Source organism: Panthera tigris, chromosome B2 (assembly GCF_018350195.1).
Source record: "Panthera tigris isolate Pti1 chromosome B2, P.tigris_Pti1_mat1.1, whole genome shotgun sequence".
In the NCBI taxonomy this organism is placed as follows: domain Eukaryota; kingdom Metazoa; phylum Chordata; class Mammalia; order Carnivora; family Felidae; genus Panthera; species Panthera tigris.
Genome location: NC_056664.1, coordinates 31,536,894 through 31,549,837, shown reverse-complemented (window position 1 = coordinate 31,549,837; position 12,944 = coordinate 31,536,894).

The following is a 12,944-nucleotide window of genomic DNA, read 5'->3' as shown; positions in this document are numbered from 1 at the left end:
CGTGCGCCTTCATAGCATGCTCATGACAAGGGGAGAAACTGTGTTACTTCTAATAGTTATCTAAAGAGAGATATACAGGACCCGAACAAACCTCCCTGCATTCTGGTCACGGTCTGCCATTCTAAGGCATATACATTAATGTCCAAGTGGCCTGGGACACGTAGCCCTGAGAGAGGTCAATGGGGGACACGGGCAAGATGGCAGGCCGAAGAAGGAGTATTCTCAGCACTCCTACTCTCCACCCCAAGCAACTTTATAGCCTGTACAGTATTTTATGTGCCATTCTTCCATGATTACCCTAGAGCCGGATATGAGGAAGTGACTTACATACATGGCAACGTGAAGTTGATATACTTAAGACAAAAGAAAATACTTAAGACTATAGTTCCCCAGCAAGTCAGTGAAGAGGTGAACCATCTAGAGAAGGCATCAGCAAAAGAGATCTTCTCTACATGATTGATAATCTTCTGCATATGGGACAACATGCTCAGCATTCCACAGACCTGGCAGCGGGAGCAATTGTGAATTTCAACATCACTGGTGGCCTTTGACAGGCAACAGGGAGGGACATCAGCAGTGTGAGATCAGGGGAGACAAGACAAATGTTTAAAGGCAATTCATAGATCAAGTCTTCATTTAGCAACAACACAGTAGCTGTTTGGTCCCCAGGAGCGAATACCCTGGCTTAGATATCCTTCCTGGGGATGTTAGCAGACATTTTGTCCTAATATTGTCAGAGGGTGTGTCTATATTATACACGGGTGTTTTGGGTGCCACTCATAGAAATAATTCCACCGTAGTACCAAATATCAGCTATTCAGAAGCAGTTAGTTGTGTCCATGTTTTGGTCCTGACCAATATAGAACAAGGGGTCAAAGACAGCACCTGATGTGAACCCTTGGTCCAGTGAGTTAGGACACCAAGCCACCAAGGGTGAGGGGAGGGGGCATTTGGAGCCAATTTCCCATGTACTAAAGTCTTTGCATGTGGGAGGTTTGTGGCAAATGCAAAATGAGTTCCTCCTGCCACTGAATAGGCCTCAAGCCTCCTGACAGTCCCCATACCCACAGTGCCCCAGCTCTGAGGGTGTTATTTGTTAGATGTTCACATGCTGCTGGTTTTCCTGCTGTTAGTGCGGCCTGAAGGAATCCAAACACCTCTCTTAGTTGTGGAGACCAACCTTTGAGGGAACATCTGGCGAGAAAGTCTTTAATACATTCTTTATGTTAAGCTAGTAAGGTTGCATCTAGGGATTACATCTCTGGCATATGCTGGCTATTTGTCTTATAGGTTCCTTTGAATGATAAGCAAACATTCCTTTGCTTTGAGCCTAGGTGTATGTGTTCCTTGGCCAGTCCAGCTGTGCCTGGGGGGACGTGACCTCTAGTGTTCATTCTTCCATTTGAACTGACAAGATGGATTCTGGCTTCAAATCCCCACTGTTTTCACCATTCCTCATTGTTGCGGGGTAGGAGCAATGAACACTCTAGCTACTGCCTGTTAACAAAGGGCATGGATCAGGATTTCTGGAATGAAACTGCCTTGCTCCCAATTGCAAATATTCCCTAGCACCAGGCTCAGCCCCCATCCTGCATAGAGCCATTATTTTGGAACTCCCATGTACAGTGTTAGCATCTTATTCTACGATTTATAACGAGGTAAATTGGGTCAGTTCATTTAAACAGTTGTCTCATTTTAGGAGGTGGTCCTGCAGGTGGGCTCTCCAAGTTAGGCCTATGCTGTGCATGCAGACAGTTAGAAAACTAGCCAGATATTTAGGAGACCAGAAGAATTTAGGATCCAAACCCAGTTGCATAAACAACAAATACTCAAAGACAATTCATCTGAACTAGAATCTAACACCCATGGCAGTGTGTTCAGAAATATGTATTTTTCTCTCTAAAAATCACCCTCATTTCCATCAAAGATAGCCAAATTAAGACTAATTTTTTATGTAAAATAAGTCCTGTTATAATAAACTTGACCTAATTACTTACTTAAATATAGCAAGAATACTGACTGGCCATGTAAGGTTTTTTTTTCTGATTTTTTTAAATGTTTATTTGTTTTTGAGAGAGAGACAGACAGACAGACAGAGCCTGAATAGGGGATGGGCAGAGAGACAGGTAGACACAGAATCCAAAGTGGTCTCCAGTCTCTGAGCCATCAGGACAGAGCTCAGTGCAGGACTCAAACCCACTAACTGTGAGATTGTGACTTGAGCCAAATGGAGGCTTAACCAACTGAGCCACCCAGGCACCCCCATAAGTTTTTTTTAATCTGCTTTGCTATAAAACTTTTCCTAAGGAATTTCAGATTGAGCTTATAGTAGCCTTTTGAGGGTAAGAGTCAGAATAAATACTTAGCATCAGATTCAGTTTCAATCCCTATAGATTTGGGTGATTTCCTCTCTTCTTAAGGCTCTTCCAAATATCCCAGGTTTCTGAGCATCTAGGTAATAGCCTTACGTGTTTGTGCTACTGGGAACCCTATAAACAAAATACCAGGGTAATTTTTCCAAGGGGTTTCATTGATTCCAAAAATTCAACCTTAGTAACTCAAAGGTGTCTGGTCATATCTGAGTTTGTGCATATCTTCCCCCAATACGACATTCCAGTCAAAGACTTGGTGGTATGATCAATGTTTCCTGTTACAAGGGAAATAGATTCTTACTGAGCTTCTGCAAATAACTATCATTGCCATGAAATTATGAATACTCACTGAGAGTTTCTAAATTATAGAGAAATCAGGTAGGGAGAAAAAGATAAATGTTTGTTTACAAAGGGATATTTTCCCACATTTTTGTCAGTCATAGATTATAGAAGTCTTATTCTATAGCTATAGTAACCAAGTAAACCTTTGTGGTATTGGTTGAGAGATGGATATATGGACCAAGGGACAGAATCTTCTTGTAGAGGATGTTGGATGGCAAGGAAAAGAGGTGAAAAAATGTTCAGCATCACAAATTTTAGGGAAATGCAAATTCAGACCACAGTAAGGAATCACTGCACCTATTTAACCAGCTAAGAAAATAGTGACAATACAAAGTGCTGGCAAAGACGTGGGGAAACTAGACCTTTCAAAAGTTGCTGGGAGGAATTCAAAAGTGTATAGCCACTCTGTAAATAGATGGGCTGTTTTATACATGAAATGTTGCCTTTTTAACTAAACTAAAAGCAACCTACAGAACGAGAGAAGATATTTGCAAATGACCTACATGCTAAAGGTGAGGTATCCAAAATATATAAACACTTTCAAAACTCAACACCCGAAACCAAAAAATCCAATTAAAAATGGGCAGAAGACATGAACAGACATTTTTCCAAAGAAAGACATACACATACCAACTGACACATGAAAAGATGCTCAACATCACTCATCATCGGGGTAATACAAATGAAATATCACTGCACACCGTCAGAATGGCTAAAATCAACAACCGAAGAAACATCAGGTATTGGAAAGGAAATGGAAACACGGGAACCCTCTTGCACTTTGGTGGGAATGAAAACTGTGCAGTCACTCTGAAAAGCATTTTGAGGTCCTTCAAAAAGTTAAAACTAGAACTACCCTACAATCCAGCCATTTCACGACTAGGTATTTATCCAAAGGATGCAAAAATACTAATTCAAAGGAATATATGCACCCCTATGTAAGCAGCGTTATCTACATAGCCAAATTATGAAAATAGCCTGAATGTCCATAGGCTGAAGAATGGATAAAGAAGATGTAGCATATGTATACAGTGAAACATTCCACACCATAATAAAGAATGAAATCTTGTCATTTGCAATGATGTGGATGCAGCTAAAAATATTAAGTCAGTCAGAGAAAAACAAATACCATATGATTTTACTCATATGTGGAATTTAAGAAGGAAAACATACAGGCATAGGGACCAAAAGACAGAGGCAAACCAAGAAACAGACTGATAACTATAGGGAACAAACTGATGGTTAGCAGAGGGGAGGTGGGCAGGGGGATGGGCGAAACTGGTGATGGGGATTAAAGGAGTGCACTTGTGATGAGCCTGGGGTGTTGTAATGAAGTGTTGAACCACTATATTGTACACCTGAAACTAATATCAAACTGTATGTTAACTAGCTGGAATTTAAATAAAAACTTGGGGAAAAGTAAAAAGCCAAACCAAACAAAAATGAAAAAACTGAAATGTGTACTTACCACATGATCCAGAGACTGTAGTCATAGGCATTTATTTCAAAAAAGTGAATATTTACATTTATACAAAGCCCAAAAACTTCTACATAAATATTTACAGTAACTTTTCTTGTAATAGTTGAAAAGTACAAACAGCTATATTTTGCTCAATAGGTCCTGATTAAACAAATGGTAGTATATCCATCCCATGAAATAGCAGTAAAAAAACCAAACCACCGATGGATGCAAAAACTTGGATGGACCCCAAAAGCAACATGCTGGGTACAAAATGCTTCTGTTTGGTACTTTCTTATATTTTCTAACTCTTTGCTGAAGTTCTTTGTGTGCTTATTCTTCATCTAGTTTGGTGAGCACCTTTATTACCAGTGTTTGAAACTTTGATAAGGTAAAAATCTCCATTTCATTAAGGAATTTTCTGCTGTTTTATCTTGTTCTTTCCTTGGGAACATATTCTGTTTCTTCATTTTGCCTGGCTGTCTGTGTTGGTTTCTATGCATCAGATAAAACAGGCACTTCACCCAGGGTTGCAGAAGTGGCCCCTTGTAGATACACCTTCTCATTCACACCTGCACTAGCATTTGATGGTCTCTCAAACTTTGGTGACTGTCCAAAGCAGCCTATTGTATTTTAGTGGTTCCCAGTATTTGAGGGTATGGCAAGCCCTGTGGATGTCCCAGAGGGAGGGTGTCAATTGGCACCTAGATTCAGGCTGATTGGAAGCCAGATAGGCAGCAGGTTTTAAAGTGTACAAATACATACAGTGCTGGGGGACAACAAATGTCAGTGCTGCTGGCCACTAGCTGTGTCCCCTGGGTGACAGTCCCAAAAGTCATGCCAGTTGAGTGTACTAGTTCCTTTCTGGACAGAAGCAGGAGTACCTGGAGCAAGGCAGAGGGAGAGGGAAAAGATGTCACCCACCGGCCTCTGTCCCCTGAGTGCACCTCCACGGGCCCCTAGATGTCAGCCAAACATGTTTCCCAGACCAAAGTTCCAAGACAAACAAATGGCCCCTTTCATAGAAAGACTGTGGGTGGGTTTCAGCCTGCTCTCTGCATAGTGCCCTGGGGATGTTAGTCTGCCAAGAATGTTCTCTCCAATAGTTACAGTCCAGAAATGCAAGGCCCCTGGCCACAAAGAGCCAGATGATCAAGGAGTGTCCCCTGGGCAGATAAGATGGACTCCTTGATCAGTTGCCTCTTGCTGTGCCCTGACCGTGGTAGCTGGCTAAGAACTCTTTCTCCATTGGTTACAGTCCTGTAGGACCCATGAGCAGAAGTCCCACTGGCTACCAGAGTGGAGCAAGATAGGGGTGGACCCTGGCAGCAGCTGCAAACACTAGGGAAGCAGACAAAAGCAATAAACTCCTTTCTGGGAGATCCTGGTGAGCTGGAACTTTCTCCGATGAGTATTAGTTACGTACGCTGGGAAGTGTGATTTGGTGTGAGTACTTCCCTAGTTTTATAAAATAAAGTCAATCTGTTCTAAGCTCTGGAAGACCTGATAGCTGGTACGGTATAAGAATTATCTCTATTTTGAAAAACAAGAAAAAGAAAATTGATATGAGTCTGATACATTTCCTAGAGGTATTTTAAATGGAAAAAATGTAATTCGTGTTTGTATCTCTATTCTATTTCTGTCATTTTCTTGTATTAATTTAGGCAGTTTTTATTTCCCCACAAAATCATTCATATTACTTGAAATTGTTTGGTGTGATATTTTACCTCATATTCTCCTAAATTCTTTAAAATCTCCCTGTATCTGTCATATCACTTCTTGAGCACACAATTTTATATGATCTTAAGTGTTTTATTTCGCAATGGATTTGTTTTCATTATAACTTTAATATTCGAATCTCCCTAATTCATTGAGTTGGCTTTATTGTCTTTTTTTAAACTTTGAGGTGAATAATGAGTTCTTTGTTTTCACCTTCAGTTTTAAAAAGTTACATTACAGCTTTGGTGAATAAAGAAAAACATTGAAATGTAAAATACAATTATATGTAAGACTGTTCATTTAATTATTTGCTAAATCTCTAACCAGTCAAATTTCAGGAAATATTGTCTTCTATGTAGATGTTATTCACCCTTGGTACAGTTTAAAATCATGTTTGAAGAACATGTAAGAAATTCTCTTTTAGAACGTATTAAGGTTTTTATTGTGGTTTATATATGTTTCATATTGTATTTTATGAGAACTTGGGGACCAATTTGTTTCTCTGCCCATAGAAAACATGTCATATATACTATACTACTCTACATAATAATTTCCATTTAAATTATTTGCAATCATTCTATTCTTTTTTTCTTTTTAATGTTTACTTATTTTTGAGAGCGAGAGAGACAGAGCATGAGCAGGGGAGGGGCAGGGAGAGGAGGAGACACAGAATCCGAGGAAGGCTCCAGGCTCTGAGCTATATCTCAGAGCCTGACGTGGGGCTGGACCCACCAGCTGTGAGACCATGATCAGACCACAGTCGGATGCTTAACCCAGTGAGCCACCCAGGAGCCTGTATGATCATGCTACTCTTTAAAACTTTGTTTTTCCTGTTCTTTTGACTTATCATAGAGGTGTACGATTTTTCAAAAAGAAAATATTAACATTTGACCTAACATCCGTTTGTGGCAGAAACCTGTGAACATAAGGAAAATTTCAGTGAAGAATTAAAAGTCAGCCATAATCCATGATCCAAGTGTTTCCAAGTATCTGAGGGTTTTTAATATGTATTTTGGCAAAGTTTTGTCTAAACCATTAATTTTCATGGCTACTACAACATTTTTAAACAATATTATTATAGCAACATTGTACATTTTAAGATACATTATCATTTTTGTCACATTTCCTGTTTGGGTAAAATTGATTTTTTATTGCTTTTGTATTCCTTTACTTTATGTTTTATGTGTCATTCCTATTTTCTCTTTTTTAAAATAAGAGAATATCATTGTATCACATTATAGAGCATATGTGACTTAATTTTTTAAATTTTGTTAATGTTTATTTATTTCGAGAGAGAGACAGAGAGACAGAGAGTCAGAGCATGAGCCAGGGAGGGTCAGACAGAGAGGGAGACACAGAATCTGAAGCAGGCTCCAGGCTCTGAGCTGTCAGCACAGAGCCTAACATGGGGCTTGAACTCAGGAACCACGAGATCATGACCTGAGCCAAAGTTGGATGCCCAACCAACTGAGCCACCCAGGTGCTCTTATGTGACTTAATTTTTTAAATCCATTGTGCTTTCTCATCTTTTTAAGTTTGGAGAGTTCTACCATGTGTATTTTATGTCATACACAATATCTCTGATGTTTTTTATTCTTTACTTCTAATTTCTTAATGAATTTCTCCCTTTTTGACCTAAAATGAAATTGAATTGATTTTACCCACTATGATAATAGACTATACAGTTTAATTCTATGGCTGTGAAGTTTTCAAGTCATAAATATAACACTGAACATATTACTCACCTGAAGGAAAACTACAAACATATACACCACTTTTAGATATTTAAAATTGTCAACAAGGTTCATGTACTGTATCAATTAGGAATGTGACTCACCTAAGAAGATAAACTCTGACATTGAGCCAATCATAATTATGTGTATATATATATAGTTTATTTATTTACCTTGAAACAGAGAGAGACAGATAGAGACAGAGTGAGACAGAGAGCACTGTTGGTGGGAATGCAAACTGCGGCAGCCGCTCTGGAAAACAGTGTGGAGGTTCCTCAAACAATTAAAATAGACTTACCCTATGACCCAGGAATAGTACTGCTAGGAATTTACTCAAGGGATACAGGAGTGCTGATGCATAGGGGCACTTGTACCTCTATGTTTATAGCAGCGCTTTCAACAATAGCCAAATTATGGAAAGAGCCTAAATGTCCATCAACTGATGAATGGATAAAGAAATGGTGGTTTATTACACAATGGAATACTACTTGGCAATTGGAAAGAATGAAATATGGCCTTTTGTAGCAACGTGGATGGAACTGGAGAGTGTTATGCTAAGGGAAATAAGCCATACAGAGAAAGACTAATTAGGTAGTTTAAAGGGTCCTCATGTGGCCATTTAAAATCATCCTCAGTAAAATCCTCTTAAAATCTTTCTTCTGACTTCCTTCACTAAGGACTTCTACTTTCAACTTGAGGAGCATTCAGTCCCCTGGAGCATTTACCAAAGTGTAATTTCTCTCAAAACCCTTTGTTTGAATGCTCCTTCAGTCTTCACCACCACCAAGACAGAAAGCACTCACTCTTGTTGCAAAGCCTCAAAAAGGGCTGCAAAAAGCATAACCATGAGTGCCCCTGCCTGTACCAGGTATCTTTCCCCAGCCCAGAAGGAAGGACTTCTATCCGCTACTTACCAGCCTGAAAAGCTGCTCTCCACCCGATCCTTAACCTACAGGCTTCCTTTCCCTGTCCCCAGTCTGCCCCTGGAACTATTCAAACAAAAGCATCCTCCTATGGGAACCAGGGGGCACCTCATCTTCTTGTTACTACAAAGCCTGCCTGCCACAGTCCTGATGATTCACTCTGTTCCTGAATGCAACCTTCGTGTGGCTCTACATGGAATGAAGTGTCCTTCTGTGTCAGGCTGTGAGTATATGTAGTAACTTGCTGTCGATCTCATCTGTCCATATTGAGTGCTATATGTTGAGCTATCACATGCTATTTAGGGAGGGGGACCCCTCTTTCATCAACAGGATGAATGAGAGGTGTTCAGAAGACAGGCACATCAGAAAGGAAGAAATAAAACAATCTTTATGCTCATTTGTTGTGATAGTCTCCATAAAAAATCCCAACAAAGTGTCTTCCCAACATAAAAAAACCTCCGAACTAAGAAGGGAATTCATCAAGGCGACAGGATTCAAGATCAATAGAAAAACTCAGTTGTATCTTTACATACAGCCATGAAGTAAAAAAAACAAAAATTAAAAGTATAACACCATTTACAATCACTCACCAAAAGAAAAGAAAAGAAAAGAACAGGAACACTGAAGTAGAACTCTAGGAGAACATGTACAACTCTTAACAGAAATGCTGAGGAAAGAAATCAAAGATATAATTAAATGAAGAGACTTACCATGTTCATCAGCTGAAAACCGAGCATAGTAAAGATGTCAGTTCTCCTCCCAAATTGATATCCCAGTTTCATGCAATATCCAGATCTCAGCAAAATTTTCATTAGTTGTAGATAGTTATTCTAAAATGTTTATGAAAAAACAATGAAGTTAGGATAGATAAAATGAAATTTGAGGAAAAAGTAAAATTGAATGATCACTAATTGAAGACTTTTCTGTACCTCGAGTGATCAGGGCTAATGGGGGTTGTGCAGGGTCAGGCACAGAGATGAACAGTGTAGAGAACTCAGAAAGAGATCCACACTAACTCATTTTTAAAATGTTTTAATCATTTGTTTTTTAATGTTCATTTGTTTATTTTGAGAGAGAGAGATAACATGAGTAGGGGAGGGGCAGAGAGAGAGAGAGCGAGAGAGAGAGAGAATACCAAGCAGGCCCTGATGTGAGGCTCGAACTCATGAACCCTGAAATCACGATCTGAGCAGAAATCAAGAGTCAGATGCTTAACAGACTGAGTCATCCAGGTGCCCCAACTCATTTTTAACAAAGGTACAATGCAGCTATGAGGAAGATGGATTGTATTTTCAAACAATGGAGTTAAAACACATGGATGTTCATAGACAAAAACAAAACAAACAAAATTGGAGGAAAAGGGGAAAAAAAGGAAAAGGAAAAATTAGATCAAGTCTTAACACTTTTTAAATTTTTCACTCAATGAAATCATGAATTTAAATGTAAAGTGTACAATGTTCACAGGAAAACAGGAGGAAATATTTGGGATAAAATCTTTGAGTTTGGTGGAGAGTTCTTAGACTTGACATCAAAGCACCATCCATAAAGGGAAAATATGGATGAATTTGGCTTTATCAAAATTGAAGACTTCTATTCTATAAGATATCCTATTGAGAGACAGAAAAGGTTAGCTACTGAAAGAAAACATTTCACATCCAAAATGCCACAAAGACCATGTGTCTAGAATCTATTAAGAACTCTCAGGACTCCACAGTAAATAAACATACAGGCAAAGAAACACACACGCGCGCGCACACACACATACACACACACACACACACACACACAACTGCTCTAATTACAAAATGGATGAAAGACATGAGGAGACATTTATCAGAGAGAATATTCATACAGAAAATAAGCTCATTGAATGATGTTCAACATCACTAGCCAGGAGGAAAATGCAAATTAAGAACATGCTGAGATATCATGTACCTACTGAAATAGTTTACATATGAAATAGCGTCAATGCCAAATGATGAGAAGAATGCAGAGAAACTGGAAGTCTCCTGCACTGATGGGGGAAGTGAACGGGTACAACCTCCTCTGGAGGATAGTTAGGCAGTTTCCTAAAAACTACGCATACACATAAAAAGTCCCCACCCAGGAATCACATTTCATGGCTTTATGTCAGAAAATGAAAACTTACATTCACCCAAAACTGTTCACAAATGTTCACAGCAGTTCTATTTGCTATAACCCCAAACTAGAAACCACCAAAAGGCCCTGCGGTAGGTGAACAGTTAAACAAACTGGTGCATCCATACAATGGAACTCTGTCAGCAATGAAAACGAGCAAACTGTGGGAGCACCTGACAATCTGGATGGCTCTCAAGGGCATTGTGCCCGTGAAAAAGGCCAGTCTCAGAAAGTCCTCTACTGAATGATTCCATCCATCTAACATCCTCAAAATGACAAGTTACAGAGACGGGGCACAGATTAGTGGTAGTCAGGTGTGGAGTGATGGGTCTGAAGGGAAGTGGTTGTGAATATAGAGGGCAGCATGAGGGCGATCTCTGTGGTACTGGAATAATTCTGTGCTTGCCGGTGGTGGCGGTCACACAGAAGCACACACGGGATGAAACATAGGCGCATGACTGGACATGCACATTTTACCGATATGGTTCCTGGTTTGAGATTGTATTATAGTTATTTAAGGTATTTAATATGTAATCACTTGGAGAAACTAGGCAAAAGGATACACAGAATCTGTCTATGTTGTCTTTTCAACTTCCTGTGAAACCTTAATTATTTCAAAATAAGAAGTTGTTAAAAGGTGGCCTTCTGGCTAAAATCGAGAACCCTCACAACATCAAGTGCTAGCCAGCCAGGATGTGGTACAGTAAGGAATCTCATTCCTTGTTGATGGTAATGCAAAATGGTACCATTGTTCTGGAAGGAACCATGGTGATTTCTTACAAAGCTAAACATGCTGTTACCTTGCAGTCCTGCAATCACACTCATAGGCATTCGCTCAAAGGATTAAAAACATATATCCACACAAAAACTGGCACAGGAATGATTATAGCAGCTGTGTTCACAGTTGGAAACTTGGAAGCAACCAAAATGACCTTCGAGAGGTGAATGGATAAACTGTGGAAAAACTATACAATGAAGTATCATTTAGCAATTTTTAAAAAAGCTATTAAACTTTGAAAACACACAGTGAAACCTTAAATGCATATTGCTAAGTGAAAGAATTCTCTTAGGCTAAAAAGTTCTTACTGTAGGGTTTCAACTCTACGATATCCTGGAAAAGCCAGAGACCTGTATAATGTCAACAGTGAACCTTAATCTAAACTATGGACATCAGTAAGTAATAATGTATCAATGTTGGCTCATCCATTGCAACAAATGTACCACACTAATGACTCATGTTAAGAAACTTTATGTGGCGGGGGGGGGGGGGAATGCAAATTAGGAACTTTGTACTTTCTGCCCAATTATTCTGTAAAGCTGAAACTACTCTTCAAAAGGAAAGTATTCAAAATATGTGTTTCTTTATGAGACGATTGAGATGTTTTCTTTTTATTCCATGTGTCTGAGTTTTAGTGTATTCTCTATTGTACACCTGTTTATTTTATAGTAAAAAGTAGGAATATGTAAAAGAAACACCTATGCCTGTTATCAACTTTCTAAACACAAGGCTTTGATTTGATAACCCATAGCTAAAGAAACTTGCTATTTTCAATTTTTTTTTTTAATTTAGAGGGAAAGAGAGAGAGAGAGGAAGAGACAGAGAGAGAGAGAGAGAGTGCTGGAGCAGGAAAGGGAAGAGAGAGAGGGAGAGAGAATTGGAGAAGGCATCATACCCATTGTGGAGACCCGGGGAGGGCTCCATCTCATGACCCTGAGATCCCGACCTGAGATGGAACCAAGAGTCAATAGCTTACACAGCTAGAAACTTACTACAGGGTGTTGAAAGATAAACTGAGGCATAAGATAACTTCCAAGTGCTTGTTCGAGAGCATGATTCAAATCTGGCAGTGCCAACCAAAAATGGTGAAAGAACTCTGGAGATGGAACTCTGACAGGAACTGGAGAAAGGCTTTCATAGACAGGATGCAGAAGCAAAACATGGAAATTACCTGATTCGCTATATCTTATTCAGTCTGACTTGGAAAAGCCCAGTTGGCTATTGGTGAATTTGGCTGGGATACAAGTGCACTTATAGGAATAGAGTCTGGCTTAGGATTCAGTTTGCTTACGTAAGTTACCAAGATGTTGGAGCCATCTCTGTCTAATAGCCTCCTAGTAAAATTACTCCAATCATCTCCCATTTTGGTCATCCTTTCATGCATGAGAGATGGACCAAAAATTTGGCATTAGTGACTCTCTCAGTCACCATCAGGCTGAAGTTATTCTTTTTGCCCTGTGAAACTCTTAAGTTATCAGA